General features: G+C 48.7%; 1 pseudogene; it reads left to right on the top strand.

Annotated features, from left to right (window-relative positions):
* The first annotated feature begins 1,416 nt into the window (after positions 1-1,416).
* Positions 1,417-19,255, top strand: LOC103227900 (coiled-coil domain-containing protein 137 pseudogene; annotated as a pseudogene).
* The last annotated feature ends 1,046 nt before the right edge of the window (positions 19,256-20,301 follow it).

Genomic DNA, 20,301 nt, shown 5'->3' with positions numbered 1-20,301 from the left:
GGGGAGTGACCCCACTTCACTTCCCGGAAGAAGCCAGAGCCACAGCTGTGATGGAGAGACCCGGGGCTTGGCCATGCTGCTGAGAAACTGGCACCAGGAGCTGCCACACCTGGGTGGGGGGGAGGCAGGCAGATCCTTTTCTCTGGCCATGCCAGCAGCGTGGGCTGAGGCCTCCAGGTACTTGTTCACACACTGGGCTTCAGCGGGTCCACATGTTGCAAGGGGTGAGTGCCCGATGGACTATGGCCAAGGCCTGGTTGATGGTTGGCCTGTGGGGCCCAGGGTCACTCACAGTTGCATCTCTTTGTTCTGAACGTCCATTCTGAGTCACAGCCAGGTACAGCTGGATCCCATTACCCTGTCCCTGAACACCACTTACTGAGACAGCTGATGAGGCTGGCTCGGTGTGTGATGGAGGCCCCCTGGGAGTTAGCAGAGCTAAGTGCACAGCACACATCAGGCAGAGCAGGCCAGGGATGGTCAACTCTTGAACTTAGGCAGCTAAAAGAAGGTGGGAAAGGTCCTTGGGTGAGGCAGTTGACTGTGTCAGCCACAATCACCTATTCCTTCTCTGCAGATGCCACTAGGAGAGAAAATAGACACAAGGGGGTGAGGGGAAGAAAGTATGGGTCAGGGCTTCCTGGGACATTGCACTGAAGGATGTCTTCGGTGGACATCTGCACTTTTCCTACCCAGTGTCCGTCCCCTCCTATCTCCTAACAGTACCCAATTTTCCTCTGGGGAACCACTCCACCCCAATTTGGTGGCCTTGGTGGGCCAAGGCCTTGGTGGGTCAGTGCAAAGTGCACTGACTTCATCTGGCCTTACCCATCACCCAAGCTTGGCCAATCTGAGTTTCTTTCCTGGGGATTTCAACCTTAAGCAAAGCAACACAAGAGCAGAAAACATTTGGAGTGGGCAGGTGTCCTCCCCTCTCTGGAAACAGGAAATATGCATCCCCCACTTACAATCCTCCTCTTCCTCTCCTCTTTTAGCTAGCATGTGCAGGTTCTCTGTGCGAAACTTTACATGCATGGTCTCAACTAATCCTAGCAACAGTCTTATGGGTAACTATCAGTACCTCCATTTTACAGACGAAAAACCGAAGCTTTAAGAACTTTAAGGATCACAGAGCTAGTGACTGGTAGATCTTAGATTTGAATTTATACCTACGAGATTGTGAAGCCCTGTTTTTCTTGTTCTCCTAGAATATCAGGAGAAAATGAGCCCTCCCCAGGCAGCACTGTGAAATGGTTGAAGGTCTTTTATCTTCTCTGTCCATATACGTGGGAGTCTTAGCGCCTACACTGCTGTCTAATCTAGGCGTGTTAGGGCTGGGCAGTGTTTCACAATCCTCCCAGATAGCTGGCAGTAAGATGTAAATAACACTCACAGGGGCCCTCATGGACAGCTGCTTGGAGACAGTCTGTGTGTAATATGGATAGAAAAAGCACTGCTGATAGTATCTGAACCTCTGGATCTGGCAATACCTGAAGTCCAGACTAGTGAACTTCATTTTTGCTTAAGTCAGTTTGAATTGGGTTTTATTGTTTACAACTGAAAAAGTTTTAGCCAGTGTTTCTTAACCATTTTAAAAACTGGAGGAAGGCAGAAGTGGCTTCACTAGGGAAGCTTTCAGCATGGAGATGGTGCAAGCTGGAGGTGGAGCAGCGGTGTCCAGGGCGCCAGTGGGTCCTGGGAGTCCCCGGCGGGTGCAGCAGCGGAACCAAGGGCAGCCACTGGGAAAGCAGCGCCCAGTCCTGTGGTCCGGGCTTCGCAGCAAAGAGAAGAAAGTGAATTGCACGCCCAAGAACCAGGACGAAGAGGAGATCCCTTTCTGGCTCCGGGAGATTATGGGGAGCTGCCAGAAGATGAAAAACCCGATCGGTAACAAGAAGAGGAAGAAAGCAGCCCAGGTGGCCTTCAGAAAGGCATTGGAGAAGGAAGCAAAGGGAGTGGAGCCCGACATCGCCATCCCCAAATTCAAGCAGAGGAAAGGGGAGTCTGACTAGGCCTATATCCAGCACATGCAGCAAGAGGTCCAGCACGTGCTATTCCTCAGCAAGAACCAGGCCACCCAGCAGCCAGACGTCCAGGCAGCTCCCAAGGAGAAGTCTGAGCTGAAAAAAGCAAAAAAACCATTCCAGAAGCGACGACTAGATAAAGTCTGACAGAAAAAGGAGGAAAAGATGGCAGACAGGCTGGAGCAGGAGTTGCTCAGAGACACGATGAAGTTTGGTGAGGTTGTCCTGCAGCCTCCACAGCTGACTACCAGGCCTGGGAGGAGCATAAGCAAGGACCAGCCTGGCAGGAGATCGCAGATGCTGGGGATGCTTCTGAGCCCTGGTGGTGTGTCCCAGCCTCTGACTGCCTCCCTGGCCTACCAGCGGATTGTGGGGAGGAGAGATAGGAGGCCGTGCAGGCCTACAGAGCATTGAAGCAGCGGCTGCTGCAAGGGGAGCGACCCCACCTCACTTCCCGGAAGAAGCCAGAGCCACAGCTGTGATGGAGAGACCCGGGGCCTGGCCATGCTGCTGAGAAACTGGCACCAGGAGCTGCCACACCTGGGTGGGGGAGAGACAGGCAGATTCTTTTCTCTGGCCATGCCAGCAGCGTGGGCTGAGGCCTCCAGGTACTCGTTCACACACTGGGCTTCAGCGGGTCCACATGTTGCAAGGGGTGAGTGCCCGATGGACTAGGGCCAAGGCCTGGTTGATGGTTGGCCTGTGGGGCCCAGGGTCACTCACAGTTGCATCTCTTTGTTCTGAACGTCCATTCTGAGTCGCAGCCCAGGTACACCTTAGGAAGGGCTGGATCCCATTACCCTGTCCCTGAACACCACCTACCAAGACCGCTAATGAGGCTGGCTCGGTGTGTGATGGAGGCCCCCTGGGAGTCAGCAGAGTCAAGTGCACAGTGCACATCAGGCAGAGCAGGCCAGGGGCAGGGAAGACGCACCCGGGGTAGGGCCAGTGGGCACATCTGGACCACCTGTGAGGGCTCTGCAGGGGACCGTGACTACAGGCCAGTTGTGAGTGGTCCCCTGCAGAGGCTGCCCACTCAAGGTTTGGTTGGGGTGGAACATGATGACAGCACTTACACCAAGAAGGTGAGAACGGGGACCAGGCGCGGTGGCTCACGCCTGTAATCCCAGCACTTTGGGAGGCTGAGGCGAGTGGATCACCTGAAGTCAGGAGCTCAAGACCAGACTGGCCAATATGATGAAACCCTGTCTCTATTTAAAATGCAAGAAAGAAAGAGAGAGAGGGCAGGGGAGGGCAGGGGAGGGCAGGGGAGGGGAGGGGAGGGCAGGGGAGGGGAGGGGAGGGCAGGGGAGGGCAGGGGAGGGGAGGGGAGGGCAGGGGAGGGGAGGGGAGGGCAGGGGAGGGGAGGGGAGGGGAGGGAAGGGAAAGCAGTGTTGTCACCTACATGACAGGGCTGTGAAAGAGCTGGGCAGGCCCAAAGTGGCTTGAGAAAGTAAAGGAAGGATCCAGATTTGGGCTCAGGGTCACAGAGTGGGGCCCAGGGGGAGTTCCTGCTGAGGGCAGGGTCTTTCCAGGCTCCAGTCTCCACCCCGAGCCAAAGGAGGGAGAGCCCAGGCTATCAGCATCTCCAGATGAAGGCAGAAGGGAGAGGCTTAAACCCAAGTCACAGATCTAGCAGTGGAGTCCGCCTGCCCAGCACCATTTGGGAAGTGAGGAGCGCCTCTGCCCGGCCACCATGCAACCCTCCAGGTATGAAGTGGCAGTCTTGTGTGTGATCTTTCTGCCCTCCCCAAGTTTGCATTTTCGACATTAAAGTTTACTTTCAAATTAAAAAAAAAAAGATCATCCCCAGGATCTTTTTTTTTTTTTTTTTTGAGACAGAGTCTCGCTCTGTTGCCCAGGCTGCAGTGCAGTGGTGCGATCTAGGCTCACTGCAAGCTCTGCCTCCCGGGTTCACGCCATTCTCCTGCCTCAGCCTCCTGAGTAGCTGAGACTACAGGCACCCGCCACCACACCTGCCTTATTTTTTGTATTTTTAGTAGAGATGGGGCTTCACTGTGTTAGCCAGGATGGTCTCGATCTCCCGACCTCATGATCCGCCTGCCTCGGCCTCCCAAAGTGCTGGGATTACAGGCGTGAGCCACAGTGCCCAGCCACCCCCAAGATTTTTTAGACAATTTTTTTCCTTATTGGCTGTTCCCTTCACCATGAAACTTTAGCACCACAGATACACTCTGGATCTGTTTATGTACAGTATGTATATCTTTGCTTATACATAAAAAGTAATTTTTTTTTCATTCTTTCCAAGAATGAATTTTTTTTGCCTGCTTGGGATGGTATTGCCCCTGCTGAGATTGCATGGCCTTGACTAATGAGGATGGACCTCAATGATCCTCACCTCCTGGTATTCATGCCTTCCCACATTTAATCAGGGCTAGCCTGTGTAGATGGTATACCATGGTGGAAGTGATGATTTGTGACTTTCAAAGCTAAGTCATGAAGGCTTTGTAGCTTCTGTCTTGCTCTCTGCTTGGGTGGTTCAGCCTGGGGGAAGCCAACCAGCATGCCATCATGACATTTAAGCAGCCTCTGCAGGGAAACTGAGGCCTCCTGCCAATAGCCAGCACTAAGCTGCCAGTCGCGTGAGTGGGCCACCTTGGAAGTGGATCTTCCAGCCTCAGTCAAACCTTCAGATGACTGCAACCTCATGAGAAGTCCAGAGTCTGGACCTCCCAGCCAAGCTGCTGCACAGGAACTGTGAAATGGAATAAATGACTCTTGTTTTAAGCCACTAAGCTTTGCCATGATTCGTTACACAACATTAAGTAACTATTAGGTTGGTGTAAGCTCTCTTCTCCATCACATATATGGAATGGCTGCAACTCATGCCTGTAATCCCAGCATTTTGGGAAGCCAGGGAAGGAGGATTGCTTGAGTCCAGGAGTTCAAGACCAGCCTGAGCAATATAGTGGGACCCTGTCTTTACCAAAAAAAAAAAAAAAAAAAAAAAAAAAAAAAAAGACAGAAAGAAGAAAACAAAAGAAAAAAGAGAAGAGAAAAGAAAAGAGTACATATGGAACATACAAGTGGGGGCTGGGTAGTGTATAGGTATGGAATAACAACAAAAGGTTTAGGAAATCTGAGAGATTCTATCAACATAGTGCAAGGCATGTTACAATAACCATTAAATAGCTTGTTTAAAAAAAAAAAAAACAGCTAGTGAGAGAAATATTCCACCCCCACGTGAATTCAACAAGCCTTTGCCATTACTTACTCTGTGGAAGGTACTGTGTGAGATACTTAATATATTAGTGTCCTAGGGCTGCTGTGACAAAGGACCACAAACTGGGTGGCTTAGAACAACAGACATTTATTCTCTTGCAGTTCCTTCCTGGAGGCTGGAAGTCTGGAATCAGAGTGTCAGCTGGGCCATGCTCTTTCTGAAGACTCTAGGGGAGACCTGCTCCATGCCTTTTTCTGAGCTTCTGGTTTTGCCAGAAGTCCTGGAGTTCCTTGGCTCATGTGAGCATCATCACTGCAGTCTCTGCCTCTGTATTCTCCCTGTGTGTCTTCACATCATCTTCCTTCTGTGCCCGTCTGTTTCTGTCTCTCTTCTTCTCTTGGATTAGGGCTTACCCTAATGACCTCATTTTAACTTGATTACATCTGCAATGACCCTATTTCCAAATAAAGTTATACTCACAGGTACTGAGGGTTAGGACCTCAATACCCTTTGGTGGGTACACATTTGAACCCTTAACTAGAGACAGCTGAGAGAATCGGATTCATTCTTGACCTTTTAGAATACAAACCATGCTGACTAGAGACCCATGCATAACTAGCAATAACCCACATTGCAAGGGCAAGCACAATTTGGGAATGCCTCGCGGGCAGAAGCGCAGTGTCACTGGCCTTCAAAGGATGTGTAGAATGTTGACAGTTGGAAGCAGGGCGGATGACATTCCAAACAGAAGCAGAATGAGCAAAGGCAAGAAGGCCAGAAGACAGAGGAACTCTTAAGGGCCGAGGAGCCGCTCTGCAGCTGAGCAGGAGTGAAGATTTGACAGCGAGGTTGTCGCCAGGTGCAGGAGGTATTGATTGCTAGTCTAAGGAAGTTGCACTAGATTCTTGGAACAGACACTATCAGTATCTGAGGTCAGGTGAAGGTGGGGAGTACGAGTCTGGGTGAGGCAGCTCCCATTGCTCAAGGGCAAGCCTCAGGAGAAGGTTGCAGGTGTGAGCCTCTACCTGCAGCAATGCAGGCAGCGGCTTGGAAATGGGGGTAGAAAAAAGACCCCATGGGATCTGGGTGGGGCACACCAGCCTCAGCTACATTAGGGAAAATCCGGGTGCCTAGGTCTTGGAGCAGGTGGAATGAAGGACATGGAGATTTGGAGCCAGGTCTGGGCTGAAGTTGTGGGTCAGGGATTCATCCCAATACAGAAGATGGTAACAGCTGGTAGTGGAGGAGATCACTGAGACAAAGCATGAGGAGTTCAAAGACAAGGGCAGAATGAAGATGGGGGTTGGAAGAAACTGAATTAAGGAGATCAGTGTGCCTGAACTCATTTAATTAGGCATCTGTAGTCACTAGATAATCACCACCAAGGGTGAAAGCTTGTGCCTTGGGGAGTTTCAATAAAACTTGTCCCCAAATCTTCAACATGCTTTAGGGGGAGGAAAAAAAAAGTCACACTGCTCCCACATGGCTGAGGTTCATTTTAATAGGGGGCATTTGAGAGATACAGAGTCCTTACTCAAAAAAGTGATCAGGGTTAGTTGAGAGCTTGGGCTCTGGGGTTGGATGCTTAGATTTGGATTCCAACTTTACCAATTATTTAAGTGGGAGACTCTCACCAAGTTACATACTGATTTGGGCCTCAGTTTCTTCCTCTGTAAAAGATGAAGAATAACAGTTCCTATCTAAAAGGGTTGATAAGAAGATGCATGGGATGCTACATGTAAAGTGCATAGGACAATACTGTGCTCTTAATAAATGCTGTATAAGTAATTGTCACATTTAGTCATGTACTATGGCCAATGGGGGGTGGTATTTGTGGTTGGGCTAGAACTTAGGGGGTCTCTCAAGTCACCTCTACAGTGCTAAAGGGCAGGAGCTCTGGAGCCAAACTGTCTGAGTTCCAGTCTTGGCAATGCCACCTGCTAACTCTGAGACCCCGTGCCCTGGTTTTCTTATCTGTAAAATGGGGATATAAATGGTACCTACTAATCTTGTGGGGTTGTTATGCACATTAAAAGAACCCATGCATGCAATATGCTCAGAATAGTGCCTGACATGTAGTGAGTGCTCAAGAAGTGCTTATCATAATGATTATTACCCCTTCTGTTCCTTCTTCTAAACTCCAACACAACAAGGCCAACCTCACAATGCACACAGCTTCATCCAGTAAGCTAGGATTCCCAAATGGAATGGTCACCAAAGATGTTACACCAGACACTTTGGACATTAAGTGGAGAAGAAAATAATATACATTATTTGTGGCATGGCTCTAGCTCACATCTCTGTGTGCAGGAGCCCGCATTTATCAGATGGTCTCTTAAAAAACTCTTCACTCTGCAAGGCTCTCAGCTGGGAGTGAAGCCCTGATTTTACCATATTTTAGAGTAACTCACAAAAACTCTGGGGTCCATGTCATTCAGTCTTTAAGCAATAGCCTGTTGGAAGAAGCATAGAGACAAAGCCTTAAGTCATCTCTGAAGGAGGTTGAAGAGGCTCCCATCCACCCCACAGGCCTTCTTTCTATGGCTGGCAACGGCCCTAGAACCCGTGACCCCTTGCTCTTTTTCAGTTCTTCATTCTCAACTTTCTACTCCAGCTTTTGCAGACATTCAGGCTTCAGGGTCTCTGTCTTTGAAACCCTGTTCTTCTTCCTTCCCCCTTCGCAGACCTGTCTCTCTTCTTCATCCCCCTTCCCAGACCTCCTGAGGCCACAGTACAAAGCCTTGGAATGGGTTGGCTGAACCAACCCTCATTAGAAGGCCATGAGGAGAAGGAACTGAAAGGTGAAGACAAAATTCCCCTTGGACATAGGGATACATTGGGGGCGAGGGAGGTGGGAGGTCCTTTCATGCTCTTATCTCAAACCACGCTCTCTGCCTCTCATGGGCACCAGCTACACCAGTCTCCTTATGTGGCCCAGATAGGCCACGTGCTCTTCCAACTATCTGCCTTTGCTCATACAGCTCCCTCTGCCGGAAATGTTCTTCTCCCGCTCTTGTTACATCTCGTTCTTCGAGTTTCAGCATAAACATGCCCTTTTCAGAGAAGCCTTTGCAAATCAACTTCTCCAAGTTGCCCCATCCCTCTCCCTGTTTTTCTCTCTGCATTCTCTTCGTTCGTCTTCCCTTTGTAGCACTTACTATAATTTGTGGTTCTTTCATTTGTTTACATTTTTTTTTCTATCAGCCTCTTTAGAATCCAAGCTCCAAATTCCATGAAAACAGAGACATTACAGAAGCATCCCCAGGGCTGGGCACTTAGTAGGGTTCTCAGTAAATAGTTATGAATAAACAAATAACGGAATGATTGTTTTACATCTTCAACTCACGAGCAGTTGTGTGACTTTGGAAAACTCACTTAACCACTCTGGGCTTTATTCGCGTCTAAAGGGATGGCGAAATTTACTCTGACTTCCTCTAGAGGCAGTCATAAGGACCAGCCCCATAAGGCAACCACAAAACACCTCAAAATGCAAAAAACTTTACTATGTGGAAGTATTAGTGAGTCCTAAAAGCTGAAAGTTTGAAAAGATGTAAACAGCACTGAATGGTGCCTGTTGCTGTGTAGTAGGGTACATTTTGTTGGTGCATTCTCTTGTTTTGAGTTTTCACTCTTTTCACCCTGCCCTGACCCTCAGTATTTCGGAAGGAGCACACCCAAGGGGTAGCGTGCAAGTAGGCAAATGATCTGCTGCTAACTGCTGCCCCTCACCTACTGTCAGTTGCCAAAGTGCCTGTCTACACGGACAGCAGCTTTCCAAGAAAAGTATACATCACTCTCTAATGCTGGTCTGGTTTGTTATTATCATATCGTTCAGCTCTAGCCCCATTATACATCGCAACTAAATGGTCTACAAGGGGGAAACCTCGCCTAGCCTTCCCAGAAAACAGGCAGTTTTGCAGAAGGGTGGAACTCTCTGCCACCACCTCCACCCTAAAGCAGAAGAAAAACAACCTAAGCCCCCAGCCTCGTCACACGACAGCTTGGCTATTATTTAGCTGACTAAATGCCCCCTTTTCATATCTGCACCTGGAGTCACAAATCAATCACATCTGCTTGCCAAGCGCTCTCCTTCCTTGTGATTAGCAGGCAGTGCTGAGACTGACAGGGAGGTGTGGGGGCCTGGGCTAACCCTCTTGCATTCTGTTCTAGCACCTGAAATTGATCTTGCTTCTTGCATTTCTCCTCTCCTTTGTTCCCTACTCATCTGTTTACCACCCCACAAACTGCACTTATTTAGGGCTTGGGAAAACATGGCCATGTCCTTGATTTATTTCAAATGAGTGGAAAATCAATAATCTAGATACATCCCCTGTGTGCCTGGTTGAATGCATCTTAATTTTGTCCCATCCAGGGAGGGTAGCACTGTCTGTCTGTATGCCTACAGCATCCACAGGAAAAAAGACTGGTGGATTACCACCACTCCAGAATGTTCTGGAGCAGTACTGTCCAATAAACTTTTGGCAATGATCAGACTATTCTATATCTGTACTGTCCAATATGGTAGCCACCAGCCAGTGACACGTGGCAATTGAGCAGTTGAAATGTATGTAGCTAGTGCAACTGAGGAGCTGAATTTTTAATTTAATTTAAATCTAAATAACCTCCTGTGGTTAGTGGCTATGGCATTGAACTATGCAGTTCTGGAGCAGGACTTTTCAAACCTGTGTGGATAGGAATCTCCGTGACAGAATTTTCTTCTTTTTTTTGAGATGGAGTTTCACCCTTGTTGCCCAGGCTGGAGTGCAATGGCACGATCTCGGCTCACTGCAACCTCTGCCTCCCGGGTTTAAGCGATTCTCCTGCCTTCACCTCCCAAGTAGCTGGGATTACAGGCATGCGCCACCACGCCTAGCTAATTTTCTATTTTTAGTAGAGACAGGGTTTCTCCATGTTGGTCAGGCTGGTCTCGAGCTCCCAACCTCAGGTGATCCGGCCACCTCGGAATCCACAGAAGTTTGAAAAGCCCTGCTCCAGAACTGCACAGTCCAATACCATAGCCACTAACCACATGAGGTTATATAAAAAGGAATGAGATCATGTCCTTTGCAGGGACATGGATGAAGCTGGAAGCCATTATCCTCAGCAAACTAATACAGGAAGAGAAAACCAAACACCGCATATTCTCACTCACAAGTGGGAGTTGAACATTGAGAACACATGGACACAGAGAGGGGAACAGCATACACCAGGGCCTGTTGAGGGGTGGAGGGTGAGGGGAGGGAACTTAGAGGACAGGTCAACAGGTGCAGCAAACTACCATGGCACACATATACCTATATAACAAAACTGCACATTCTGCACATGTATCCCCCTTTTTAAGAAGAAATAAAATAAAAAACAAAAAAACAGAAAAAAAAACAATAAAATGCAGATTCTGAAACAGTAGGTCTGAGAAAGGGCCTAAGACTTCTCAAGGATGTTGATGCTACTGATCCCTGCTCCAGCCTTTGAGTAGCTGGGGACTGAACTGTTGGTTCTCAAACTTGATTGCACTCTGGGCTTCCCTGGGGAGCTTTAAAAAAATACTGATGCCTAGGTCCTGCCTGAGTGACTCTGATGTAACTGGTGAGGGTGCAGCCTGGGCATCTGGATTTTTTAAAAGTCCAAGGGGATTCTAGTCAGCAGCCTTGGCCACTCACACTGCGTTGCCAATGACCTAGTTAATGCTTTTTAAAATAACCTGTCATTGCAGAGAACAGAGCACTAGCTTTACACTAATCTCTGAAGGGATCTTATTGGTTCATGGCCAAATCTTCAGGGAGTTTAGACTGCTTTTGCCCATCCTGACTAGAATGGAAGCAAGCTTTTTAAGGTCAATCCAATCAGAGCATGTGCAGCTCTGGAGATGGGGTGGGGTGGGGTGGGGAGTTGGGAGTTGGAGGCCGGTAAGAATCATCCCGGGAGATATCCAGCCTATATCTGCCAGCTCTACCCTAGCCCCAACCTGGGATTCTACGTCACTACAAAGCCCTACCTGAGCCAACCCCTCCTAGTCCTCCTACCGGAGACTGAAAGCCATATGGATTTCAGACCTTAGGCTTCTGGATCAAAGTTCCTGCATTTGAACTTTAATTCTGCTGCTTATTAGGTTTGTAACTTGTACAAGTTACCTACACTATCTGGGCCTTGATTTTCCCATCTGTAAAATGGGAATACGTATAGTACCTTTCTCCCAGACTTGTGTGAAGGTTGGCCTAGTTCCCAGCACTGTGTGACAGTACTAAGTGTCAGCTTTGTTATTAATCCCTCACCACATATCTTTCCCATCCTCTGTGCTCCAATCCCACTGAACTCCTTCTAGTTTCTCTTTTTTTTTTTTTTTTTTTGAGATTGAGTCTCGCTCTGTCGCCCAGGCTAGAGTGCAGTGGTGTGATCTTGGCTCACTGCAAGCTCCACCTCTCAGGTTCCGCCATTCTCCTGCCTCAGCCTCCTGAGCAGCTAGAACTACAGGTGCCTGCCAACACGCCTGGCTAATTTTTTTTTTTTTTGTATTTTTAGTAGAGATGGGGTTTCACCGTATTAACCAGGATAATCTTGATCTCCTGACCTCATGATCCACCCGTCTCAGCCTCCCAAAGTGATGAGCCACTGCACCTGGCCTCCTTCTAGTTTCTTAAGCCCACCATGCTCCTGCTCACCCAGCACCCTGGCATATGCTAGTGTTTCCTGCACGGATTTATTTCCCTCTCCTTTAGGCTTACTTAATGCCTCCCAACTTTCCTCAGATCAGCCCAACTATCAGTTCCCTTGGAAACTCTCTTGTCTCTAATCCTTCTCAACCCATGCTCGTTAGCACTTAGTGTGGTCCATGTTTATTCATTCAATATACATTGTTTGAGCGCCTACTATATCCCATGCATTGTTTTCTGCTCTGGGAATTTTGTTCTCTGCAGAGAACAATCAAATACTTTACGAAAAGAAAAATCTGTATTTTTATGAAGCTTACATTCAGGGATAGATGGTCTATAAACAGAGAAGTATGCTAGAGAGAAAAAAAGAGCAGGAATGTTGACAGAGTGAGTGGCCAGAAGGCCATGAGTGAAGAGGGATGACTGTGAAAAGGCCTAGAGGAAGCCGGGCCGACACCTTGCAGGGACAAGCATTCCAAGCAGAGGGAACAGCAAGTGCAAAGGCAAAATTGCAACATCACATTTTGTGTAATCATTGGATTAATCTCTAATGCATCAACACAGATCACAAACTCTGTGGCAGAGGGCAGGAATCATACTTTTTTGTTCTTAGCACCCAGCTCCTTGGCATGTAGTTAGGCACTAAATATATGTGGAATGAATCCACTCACTGGGCGTTCTGGAATTTCTGGAGAATGTGTGTTGGGGATGGGGCAGGGAGTGGTTTGTATTCACCCAAGAATCTTTCATCAGTTTCAATACCTGTCACCTGTTGAAAATAACTGTGTCAGGAGAAAAATCTCTTGAAATGGAATACTACTCTTTTCTTTTTCACATTTCCTTTAAATGATCTCCCTTCTACCCAGCCAGAGGGATCCATCACACTGGAGAGGATTAGGATTGTGTGGCAGGAATGCAGAGAGGAAGAAAGAGCTGATGTTCAGATTTCAACTCCTGAAATGGGCACTTGAAGCCCATTTCCGAGAACTCAATAGGCATGAAAGGCAGTGCTTCTGATATACAAAACTGGTGTTTGAGAAAGGAAAACATTTAATAGCTTTATAGAATTGGGTTTTTTTCTTTCTCCAAATCAAACGGTAAGGCTGTGAAAGAGGAGAACACACATTTATCTACAAGAAACAGATTCAAAAGCAAGTAGATGCGGTAGGGAACCCAGACCAGCTGGGAGGCAGAAGGGTTGGAGGGGCTGGAGGGGTTGGAGAAGGGGGAACTGCAGGGCCCTAGAAGGTCACTCTGAAGCAAGGCTTTAAGCAGTGAGCAGTGGCCTAGACCATTTTATCAGTCAGCATCCCCACCAACTGCTCAACCAAAGAGACTTCAGTGGGGGGACTATTGACAAAGGTGTGGGCAGGAGAAAGGAACCAGCAAGGGAGGTTGAGGCACTCAGACACCAGTAACCATGGGAAGCCCTTATGTTCCTCAGCCTGAAGGGACAAGGGGAGCGGGGCTGTGATTCTGATCCCAGGAAGAGCTGGCAGCACTACTGCCTGAGCCCTGGTTCTGAGGCAGAGAGGGAATGGGGAAGGATTAACCCCACCTACCTCTTCTCCCCCGCCTTAGAACTCCCGAGGGCTCCTCCCCAAAGCCAAGGCACCTAATGTATGGCAGGTCATTTGGGATGCCCCACACCATGCCCCCTGGGTCTGTTTCTCATAAAGCTCAGATTCTCGAGATAGCATCCCAGCTCAAGTGCACCCACTTTCTGCTCAGGATCGTCCTTGAAGACAGGGAGCCCTCTCAGCCAGTGCACATGTGAAGCCCAGAAATGCAGGGCAGTGAAAGCCCTCACAGGCATCTCTGGTTCTTTGGGGCCTGGGAGCTGATGGACAGATACTGCCCAGTGAATGGCTCCAGGCATCTTGTACTCATCTCAGAGGTCCTAGCAGAATCTTTGTCTCAGACAACATACCCTTAAATTGACTGTCCCTGCTTTCCTGTCCTCTTTCCCTGCTCCCTCGCTCCGAGTCCTGGGACCAGCTCTGCCACAGGTTGGGTTCTCTGCAAGAAGACTCTGAGATGGAAGATGGGGTGCAAGGTTTTTATCAGGGAATCAATACCTGTAAAAGGAATGGGGAGGAAGTAGATTTGGGCAGAGGAGGAAGCTAAGATGTGATGCAGGGGTGCAGGATCTGCCAAGCCTTTTGCAGCCCCACAGGTTGCTGGGAGCATGTCTTGAGTCTCCCGTGGGCAGAATGGCCAGGCTTCTGTGCCCCCACACAGATGAGGATGTGAACAGCCCAGGAGGGCGTGTCCGTGGCTGTCTCTGTAGTTTAGGCAAATCCTGAAGGAGGGGCAATCAGTTGCAACAGCGGGGCAATCAGTCCCTCCTGGAAGGGGGTCGTGCATGGGGAGCTCCACATTCACCATAAGCTCCCCAAGAAACAGGCTACCCTCACATCCTTATCTGGGGCTCTGCTTTTGGGAGAACCCAAATAAAGACACTGGGTGAGGTATTGCCAGGATCAGCATCCCAGGGCACAGAGAGGATAGAGAAGGGCAGAGAACAGATGTGGGGGTTGAAGGCAGCACATCCATTCAACAAGCACAGCTGACATCCAGTGCTGGAGGCCCAGAGGTGCCCAGTGTGTGCAAGGCTGCCCTCCTGCCTCCTCTCTGAGTGAACACCCTCCCCCTCTTCCAGCACTCGGAGGACCCCGCCCAGGAAAGCCTTCCTGCTTTTACTAGGGAAGAACAGAACCTACTTGATCTCCCTGACAAGTGCCACCTGAGCTAAAGGGGAGTAAACTCTACCCTCATTTAGGGACCATCTCATTTATATATTTTACAACATTAAACAGAAGAAAGCATCACTTAGCGGGTGCCCACCCTGATATTCAGCACCACCCTTTGCATTTGCGATGATTACCTCCTTTAACACAGGTGGAAAATGTGACTCAGAGAGGTTAAGTAACTTACCCAAAGTCACACAGCCAAAACCCAACAGAGCCAGGATTTAGAGACATTCTGATTGACTTCACATTCCATGTAGATGGCACTATGAGGCACTGTCTCAGGAAGTTTACTGCACACAGATTCTCCCATCCTACTCCCCAAGGCAGAGCAGAAGGCTGGGTTCTGGGCTTTTCTGACTTGGGATGCCGTAATTAGACCTCCAGCCCAAACCAATTTCCAGCGGCTTCTCCCGCGTTCGCAAGCTGTCTTCAATCACGCCACAGCAGCCCCTGCCTTGTTCATCACCTGCTTTCCTTCTCGTGCCTCCTCTAATTTTGCTCCATATCCCTTATGATAAGCCATTGCATACAGAGTGATTTACAGCCTCCACTCTCATCTGCCTAGGGTTTAAAAAAAAAAAAAAAAAAAAAAAATAGAAGAATTAAATTGGATCAAGCGCTCCAAGAACCTGTCTCTGACTTCAGCCTCTCTCGTTTACCCAGTGATGCATCACGCTGTGTTCTAATGGCTTCCTAATGGGCAACTTAATCTGTCATTAAACCCACTCACCAAGCGCCCCTTGCCAGGCTCCTTGGCCATTGGTCTGCTCGCTGAGCCATGGCGTCTGTGGGGTGGCCCCGTCCTCAGATTAGCGGGGGTTCTAAGAGGAAGCGCATCATTTCGTCTGGGGTCCCGGGCTCAAATGTCGACGGGGCCATAGAGGTAAGAAAAGTGAGCAGGGCTGGTGGCTGGGACTCTGCGACCGTCTAAAGGGCCGCCCCTGCTCGGCCCCCCTCATCGCTGACCTATGGGGATCCGGGCCCAGATCTTCCCATTTCTTGACACAAGTCGGAGATGTAGAAGTGTATGTATAATCTTCCCCTTTTAAAAATGTCAGCATCTATTTAAAAACATTTTTTTTTAAACACTGGGCAGGCCAAATAAAACATGGCAGCCGGCAGCTTTGGCCCTCCTCAGAGCGACCCCGAGATACCCCGCTGTGCTGCTCCCGGCCCGGAGATTTCCTACAGCTCTGCTCAGCACGGGTAAGAGAATAATAAATCGGTCGCTTTACTATCCAATTCGCAGCCGTTGCTCCCCGCTGGAGGAAGAAAACAAACAGGAAGACCCTGCCCTGTTTTGTTTAGGGTCAAACTCTCCTCTGTACCACCTACTGGAGGGCCTCTGGAGTTTGAGTTCTGGGGACAAGCGCGTGCCTCTGCTTCCGAATGAGCTCCTTTGACGTGTGGGTCCTGGGCACCTAACCACAGCCACCACAAGCCGCGGGTGCTTCCCCAGCGGGCCCCGGGAAGGAAAGCTCTGGGCAGGGGCAAAGCTGAGTTTTGCAACCAGTGAGCGGGAGCCCGGGGGCGTGGCCAGGCTGAGGGCGTGCGTTGTCCTGGCAACCCGTAACTTCCAGAACCATCCATCCTTTGGGGACTTCCTGTATGGGGCTGAAGGGCTTTCTTTCAGTCTCTCCTCAAGCTCTGTGAACATCACAGCAACATATTCCCTTAAAATCCTGAAAAGGTGCCGCACTTGAGAGGCAGTGTAGAGTGTGAACCCTGGAACCAGACGCGCGGGATTAGGTGACAGGCACTTAACTTCCGCGGGAGCTGGAGCAAGACATTTAACCCCTCCAGCCTCAGTGTTCTTATCTGTCAAGTGGAGATCATAGTTGTGCTGACCCTGAAGGTGAAGATTAAATCAGCTAACATACGTAGCACATCCCCTGTAGTTCCTAGGGCAGGGTAAGTACTATGTAAGTGTCAGGAATGGTAATAATAATTTGGGGGAGAATCCGCTGTCCCTTTAGCTCTGAGAGATAGAGGCTCATCAATCTATGGGATCTCACATTAAGATATAATTGAGCTGTCTCTGGGATGCCAAACTCCTAGAATTTATCACTTTCTCCCTCTCCATGTATTGTATCCTCTCCCCTCCATCTCCTCTGCTGCAGTTCTACCCCTTTCCAAACCCAACTCTGCCAATACTCCTTCATACCATACACAATTTTCTTCACCCTCCTCTGAACTCACATTATGCTCTATTGACACACACACAAGAACACTTATCACAGTTTGCCTTAGACAGTAGCTATGTGTGGATACGTCTTATCTCCCTGGAGACCGTGACCTCGTCTTATTTTTTATATCCACTGTCACACTGTGTCTTCGACATAATAGGTGTTAAGTCATTATTTGCTAAAGATACGTTAAGTGAATACATGAATTAGATTCCCTGAAACAACCAGGGAGATTCGCCCGGAGGAAGTATGAAGTTTGGGAGCTTAGAACTCTCAGAATGGACTTGAACTTGGCCAAGGAAATCTCAGGGGCCATCGATAATAAGCAATAATTATAATAAATAATAAAAACACTAGCATTTATTGTGTGTCTGCTGAATGCCAGATGCTGCTCTAAACTATTGACACGGACTATTTTCTGGAATCTTCACACCTGTCTGGTGAGGTTTGTTCTACTTTTGTCATCTCACGATCCCAGCCGAGGATGCTGCGGTTCAGGGGAGTGGAGTAATGTTCCTAAGACACAGCTGGCCAGGGGCAGAGTACGGATTTGAACCAGATAATTTGGTTCCCATGGGAGCAAATATTTGAGCACATACAGTTAATTAGGGAAGTGGCCCCAGGGAGCGCTGGTAGGGGGATGGGGAAGTGAAACGGAAGGAAGGAAGTAGAGTGAGAGTGTGTTCACAAGCAGGTCATCTCTGTGTGCAATGAAGCTCATTCCCACTGGGGACCACGGGAGACTTTGTAGAACAGAACCTGCCTCAGAGCCATCCTCCCAGAGGCTAGGAAGCATGGGCATTTACCCAATTCCCTTCATCTTTGGTTGGGGCTGCTCTTGGGAACAACCCTGGGCACTTCCAGCCCGGCCAGTGCATGGACTGAGCATGCTCCTGTGGCCAGAGACAGCCCCAGACAGAGTGGCAGGTTTCTGCGGTAAGAAGCTGGTGTTGTGTACAGCAATGGTGAATGCCAAAGGCAGGAGACACGGGGCCAACACCATCTTCTATACCAGGGGGCTGGTTCCAGAGGCATTCCTCTTTTCACTGCCCACAGTCCAGCTTTGCTCACCAAAAAGTTCCTTCCTTCCCTTCCTCCCTTCCTCCCTCCCTCCCTCTCTCCCTCTCTCTCTTTCTCTCTTTCTCTCTTTCTTTCCTTCTTTCACAGAGTTTCACTCTGTCACCCAGGCTGGAGGCAGTAGCCTCCCGGGTTCAAGCAATTCTTGTGCCTCAGCCTCCCCAGTAGCTGGGATTGCAGGTGCCCTGCCACCATGCCCAGCTAATTTGTGTATTTTTAGTAGAGACAAGGTTTTGCCATGTTGTCCAGGCTGGTCTCAACCTTTTGAGCTCAGGCAATCCACCCATCTCGGCCTCACAAAGTGCTAGGATTACAGGCATGAGCCACTGAGCCCGGCCCAGAAAGCCCACACTTTCTGATGTTCTTGTCTGGGCAGCAGATGCCTTCTCTAGGGCATGTTAGCCTATTTTTAGTCTCATGATTGTTTCCATCGCCTTGGCATCCTACTTTGTACTTCTTAACACACACATGTATATCACAAACATAAACCTCTAGGGGGCAAGACCTCCCTTCTGGAGGAAGTAAGCAAAGCCTGGAAGGTTGAAGCACCTTGATGAGGAACACCTGGATGGCTCATGGCAGCACAGTCACCAGGCCTTAGCATCCAGAGAGTCAGACATGAGTTTTGTTTTATTTTTATGTATTTGTTTATTTGGGGGGTAAAAATATTGTCCTGTTGACCAGCCAGATGAATATTAGAAATGAGCTCTTATTGGTGAAATTTTAAAAATTCCCAAGACACATGGATGGGCTTAAAACTTTTGTAGCTGTGCCACATAGACATGCAGGCAGGTAGGCCACTTCCCTAATACTGTTCTTTTTTTTTAGATGGAGTCTTGTTCTGTCACCCAGGCTAGAGTGCAGTGGCATAATCTCTGCTCACTGAACCTCTGCCTCCCGGGTTCAAGCAATTCTCATGCCTCTGCTTTCTGAATAGCTGGGATTACAGGTGCACCACCATGCCCAGCTAATTTTTGTTATTTTTAGTAGAGACGGGGGTTTCACCATGTTGGCCAGGCTAGTCTTGAACTCCTGACCTCAGGTGATCTGACCACCTCGGCCTCCCAAAGTGCTAGGATTAAAGGTGTGAGCCACCATGCCCGGCCCCTAATACTGTTCTGGCACATGGGTCATGGAAGAATAGAGAATAGCCCACCAGGAAACCCCACACCCACTTCATTTCCCCTCCTGACTTTGCAGACAGCCCTCCTGCAGGCAGTGTAGGCCAGAAGTGAAGAACTTGGAGAACAAACAGACCTGGGTCCAAATCCTGGTTGGATCTGCTATGAAGACCTTGGGTGAGTTATGGAATCACTCTGAAGTTTGGGCTTCTCACTAATAAAATGGGTATAAATAACACTATCTATCTGATAGGGTTGTTGTGGGCATTAAATAAAGTACATGCACGTAAGCACCAGGTACTGTGCTCAGATGCAAACTGACCAGAGACAGTTTGGTAGAGGACAACCCCAGGTTCTTTTGCGGTACATGCAGAGCAGCCAGTGAAGAGGTTTGAGGTGCTAAGGGTTTGCCACTCTCTACATGGCACTGTTTCTGAGCTTTAAAGAAAGGGACTCTCTACCACACGCAGGAGAGCTTATCAATTATTACTGTTTTAGCAAGCAGGCACAAAAACTGTTCATATGGCCTATTTTGTTGCAGCCAGCACCTAGCATGAAAAGATTCATTCATGAGAGCATTAAATGATTTTTGTCTAGTGATTTTCTTAGGGTAAAGTCTACAGACTTCTCTGAATTCTTCTATTGTGTTCGTGAAAACATGTGGCATGTCTCTCCAGGATTTAAGCCAATCCATATATTGTGACTGCCTTAATTTCACCAAGGAGAGCCCATTTCTAATATGCATCGAGCTGGTCAACAGGCCAATACTTACACAGAGACATGCACACTCTCATTTCTGACATTCTGGGTGCTGGTTAACAAAGCTTTCATTGTTACTCAAGATGTGGGAAACAAGGGCTTACAGAAATCAGCTCTAGAATAAGCTTTCTGGCCTTTCGTTCTTTTTCTTGAGATGGAGTCTCACTCTGTTGCCCAGGCTGGGGTGCAGTGGCGCAACCTCAGCTCACTGCAACCTCTGCCTCCCGGGTTCAAGTGATTCTCCTGCCTTAGCCTCTCGAGTAGCTGGGACTAAAGGCAGGCACCACCAACCCCAGCCATTTTTTTTTTTTTTTTTTTTGTATATTTGTAGAGATGGGGTTTCACCATGTTAGGCAGGCTGGTCTTGAACTCCTGACCTCAAGTGATCTGCCCGCCTCAGCCTCCCAAAGTAGTGGGATTACAGGCATGAGTGTGGCTCAGCTGAACCATTCATTCTTGATTGGGCTGCTCATTATTACCGGGTTATAGATTAAGCAAAATCATAATATCACACTACCTATGCTGAAGGACTTTAAAGGAAAGCAGA

The sequence above is a fragment of the Chlorocebus sabaeus genome, chromosome 22, assembly GCF_047675955.1.
Source record: "Chlorocebus sabaeus isolate Y175 chromosome 22, mChlSab1.0.hap1, whole genome shotgun sequence".
In the NCBI taxonomy this organism is placed as follows: Eukaryota; Metazoa; Chordata; class Mammalia; order Primates; family Cercopithecidae; genus Chlorocebus; species Chlorocebus sabaeus.
The sequence above is the reverse complement of the archived record's forward strand: the minus strand, read 5'-3'. Positions and strand labels throughout refer to the sequence as shown.